The 4,907-nt window shown below is 34.5% G+C and overlaps 1 protein-coding gene across 1 annotated transcript in view; it reads right to left on the bottom strand.

Moving 5' to 3' along the window:
• LOC106462534 (neuropeptide F receptor-like) overlaps window positions 1–4,676 on the bottom strand; it is a 157,468-nt gene extending 152,792 nt beyond the window's left edge. The window contains exon 1 of the mRNA XM_013922469.2: window positions 4,578–4,676. The gene's annotated coding sequence lies outside the window, so the exon portion shown is untranslated. The remainder of the gene's footprint in view (window positions 1–4,577) is intronic.
• Window positions 4,677–4,907: the final 231 nt, after the last annotated feature.

The following is a 4,907-nucleotide window of genomic DNA, read 5'->3' as shown; positions in this document are numbered from 1 at the left end:
CGTGTAGCTTTGCGCGAAATTCCAAAAACAAACAAACAAACTTACCTGAACATTTTTAAATTATTGTTTTATGCTTTTACTGATATATTCTGAAAATGCCTAAAAAGACATCACAAGGTTATGAAAAATATATATTTTTGCATGATTTTACAATATAAGTAACAATTCTAGCCAGAAAATGTAAAAAATAAATAAAACATTCGCAATCTGTGGAAGATGTCTGCGTATTTGACAATACAGACCTCCCTCTTTAACTAATATTGTAATATCAACACTCTGGTAAAAAGTACATTTAACACGACGATGAAAAAGAAATAATGTGATTACTGCAAGCATTATATTTTTTCATATCTGCCTTTTGTTTCTTCAATAAATACTTATGTGAAATCACCATGTTACTGCTCTTCGAGGTTTTGTCGAATACAACATCTTACATTTTAAATATTTGTTGGATTGAGAGTAGAACAAAAATAACACTCAGTCATCATTTTGTTTTGTTGTTGTCTTCTTTGGACATTTTGGATAGTACAAAAAATGATAACACTCAGTCATCATCTTGCTTTGTTGTTGTGTTCGTTAGACTCAAAACTACAATGGATTATATGCGCTGTTCCCACCACATAGATCGAACCCCAAAGTTTAGCGTTATGAGACCTCAGGTTTACTGCTGAGCCATTGGGTAGGAGGAATTAGCCATCTAAGAGAAAAAAAGGGAGAATATTTCTTCGAAAAAAAATATAAATCTTTTTTAATATAAACTTCGCGTCTATAGGTGTAAAATCGAAATGAATCCTAAGGCTAGCCCTAATAAACTAAATCATAAGCTCAACGTGCAAGGAATAGAGGATTACGACTATCAGCCTGTGAGAAAAATTAATTGCATCTTATAATGTTTGTCCTCCAAATGCTGCTACGCTGATGTGTCACAATATTGTTTGTTCGTTTTAGAGCAAAGACACATTGGGCTATCTTCTGTGTCCACTATGGAGAATCGAACCTCGAATTTTAGCATTGTAACTTTGTAAGCTTTGACACCATGGCATGGGCGATATGTATATAAATCTATACTTATAAAGCTATTGAATACATTAGATGTAAATAGGCGATTTAGTAGATTGAAGGCTAATGTTGCGAAAAAGAATCTTCCAACCCAAGATAAAAAAACTGGGATTTGAAACTGGCAAAGGCTCACCTGCCAAATCTATAAAAGATTCCGTCTACAACTCAAAGTTTACGACTGTTTCTATGCCAAAAAACGGCCAAAATATTGACTTACAGTAATAAAAGTCGACCAACTATGTATAACATTTACCGATACAGTAGTATTATACGGTGAATTATTTGTGGAACGTTTGTCAAGATGTTTGTGCAACACTGAGCTTGTCGTTCATCTACTTTCAAAACAAACTGCGGTGTCAGGAACTGTTTGGTAATGGAAGAAATAATCTGAATGGTCATGCAACATATGGAATGTCGTCCTTATAAAATGAGATTAAATCTTGATATTAAACATGTACGTCATGTTAAAATGATGATTTTGGAGCCTCCACCGCGTATTGAGAGTTCATGTTTCCTCTTCCGGTCATGATGTAGCTGACGACTGTGCAACTTGGAAAAGGCTCTGCAGCGTAATTTACATTGCAGAAAGCTATGTCATAAAGTTGTTACGTCCAAATTACACCATTTCCCCTCTTGCTTTACATAATCCATCTAGTATTTGAGAACGACGTTTTCCCAACCCCTATTTGAACAGTTTATCGAACAGAAATTTACAGATGACTTGACTGGTATGTCTTTATATGGAATAGCAGGATTACCGATTCATTCTCCAGCTGTTGTAGGTATGCTACGGTTGAATTAGAGCTATGATTGGAAATCTTATCTTGGTGACCTCATTCCATGTTATCCTCATTTCATATTTCGAGAGGGAGATCTTTGTTGGTTATGTTGCGTACTGTTGTCCGAGGTACGTAAACGGCTTTAGCTATTGACCTTTGTGCTCGTGAATTCTTAACTCTTCTTAAGACACCACACTTTGTTTACGATTTGGGGGTTCGACTTGTTACAGGTCTATTTCTCGATGTTCCTTGTGCCTCAAGTCATCTTTTTCCAATGACATTAAGTACAAGTGGTATCCCCGTACTGAAAATCTTAAATCCCTGATCTGAACACATATTTAGGATCTGAGTGTATGAATATTTTACGTTGAAAAGGACTATTACATACCCTCCCAAAACCAATCAATTTTGGGCGGCATCACACTATCCACAAACGCCAAATAATATCAAAATATACTTCTTATACATGCCGTTCCACCGCGACTTTACATACGATGTGATTGCTACGTAACATACTGAAAAGTTAAATTAGACACTTTAGTGACGTTTATGCTTCTTTGTTGTAAAGCGCAAAGTTACACAATGGGCTATGTGTATTGTGCCCAATATAACTATTGAAACCAGGTTTTATTTTAGTGTTAACCCTCAGACTTACCTTTGAGCCACTAGGAGCGCATTCATGCAAGTTCACGTTTTTTTTTATTGTTTTTGTTTTGCGTATTCTTATCAAGGCATCAATAAAGTAAAATGTATGTTTAGAAAGACTAAGTACTGTTCTAATTAGATCTATAAGTAGGTAAAACGCACAGGAAGGCTGTCACTAGATATATTCTGTTTCAGTGAGGTTTTGTTTTTTCTGTAACATCGCCGCTAAATAATATTGTGATCTTTAAAAGCTCGAAATACAATTAAATTAAAGAAACGACTGCAACATGTCTCCACTACTCAATCCCAACGTGACTAATTTTGACACCATAAAAATCAAAAACTGTCTATATCACTGGTTGGAACCTGCAAGAATATATGGTTGAAATACACTTGAATAGTTCACAAAAACCCTAAATTGTGCTTTCCTTGGTGAAAATTTGAACAAAGGACAAAAAATTCAAAAATTATCTATATCTCTGGTGGCACATCGGCATGTGTTATGATTTACAACGTTAGATACCAGCTTTCAATACCCATGGTGGGCAGAGTACAGATAGCCCATTGTGAAGGTTTGTACTTAACTAGAAATGAACTAATTATATCTCTGTTTGGGACCTATTAAAAAGTATCTTTGTATCCATGTATATTGACCAAAACACGGCGGAGTAATTGTAAATGAAAAAAAAACATCAAATTATTTTTTTACGGCATTATTAAAGATTTGCAAGTCCACCACTTTTGTTTGTAAATGTGTGGAACCTGTAGAAAAGTATATCTGTACCAAATCCCATGTAAAATGATCGAAACAGGGCTAAGTAATTGACCCCCCCCCCGAAAAAAATATGTTTTTGATGGGTTCTGATCCCTCTAATAACACTCAAAATAGGCAAATCCAATTACTTCTATGTTGGGCGCATGAAAATCTATGTTTGTGCCCATTCTCATCTTGATTGCTGTAAATATGACCCACATGAGTCCAAAATATACATTTTTTGGTTGTTTGATATTTTACCCCCATAAAATCCTTAAAAAAAACACTAAATGAAAAAATCAAAATATTTCTTTGCGTATTAAATAGAACAAGGTATAATCCTACCAAGTTTTAAGTAAATCCGCTCATAAATGAAGGAATGGCGGTCGATTGAAAAGTGTTTCTGAAGAAGAAAGGAGAAGAAAAAATAATAGAAAAACATAATTAAAAAGAACGGTTTTCATTACAGAAATAATTCAATCTGTACTTCAACAATAAAAAGTTCAATTTTTCTATAAATATAAACAAATGTAGTAATACAGGTTCGAACTGTGTTAAATTATTTAAGAAATGCGCACACTATCGAAGAACAGAGACCCGAATCTTTCAGCCTTAATATTATAGCAAACTCTCTAGCTTTCGGTCTAAATTCAATGCGGTTTCCCCGTACTGAAAATCTTAAATCCTTGCTCGGAGTGTATGCTTATTTTACGTCGAAAAGGGTTGTTAGATACCCTCCTCAAACCAATCAGTTTACGGTGGCAACACACTACTTATGAATGCTAAATAATATCAAAATATAATTCTGATACATTCCGTTCTACCGCAACGTTAGAAATGTTGTGCGCTATCTTCCGGCTTTATTTGGTAATAACGATAGTAGCATGAAATCCAAAAACATTACTGTAAGTATAAGAGGCATCCTAAACAATAAAGCACACTAATGGAAAACAGAGTTAAAATAAACAATACTGCCAATTCTGGCTGAATTGATTCTTTTGTCATTTCGTTTTGAATTCTAATTTATCAACTCTTGACTCTGTTAAATCCAACATTAGAGAGCTCGAGCTAACACTTTTGTTAACTAAATGTTACAATACAAGCATCTCACTAGTGTATTGAAAAACACAAACACGATGTCAAATCCAATAAAGAACTCGGACTCTCAACCGTATTAATTGATTAGAATGTAATAAGCACCCAAACACATTTTTTATTCCCCATTTTCTCAATTATAATATACCTATTTCACTTGTATTTATTGAATAGATAACATGCCACTACATGGCTAAATGGCTTGTTCATACAATCTACTTCTAGCTCAATAATATTGTTCCTACCTGTTAATGTGGAAGCTACGTTACTTTTCTCAAGCTTCAAAAGTCTCTGTGTTAGATTTCCCTCTCTGTTCTTTTGAGACGTTCTTAAAACGGTCTGTTCAGGCATCAGTTTTCAACTGTTGCTACCCGCTCGAGAGCAGGTATTAAAGGCTCAAAAACTAGAACTCCACCTAGTAGAGGAAAGAGATACTATTTATTCAGTTATAGATTATCGTAGTGGAAACTCTTCCACGAAATATTTGACCATGGTTTTCCACAGACGTTCGAGAAATTAACATAGTTACTAAAAACACACTATTATCTTTATCGCGCCCATTATGCATGGTGTTT

Source organism: Limulus polyphemus, unplaced genomic scaffold, assembly GCF_000517525.1.
Source record: "Limulus polyphemus unplaced genomic scaffold, Limulus_polyphemus-2.1.2 Scaffold1192, whole genome shotgun sequence".
Classification (NCBI taxonomy): domain Eukaryota; kingdom Metazoa; phylum Arthropoda; class Merostomata; order Xiphosura; family Limulidae; genus Limulus; species Limulus polyphemus.
The sequence above is the reverse complement of the archived record's forward strand: the minus strand, read 5'-3'. Positions and strand labels throughout refer to the sequence as shown.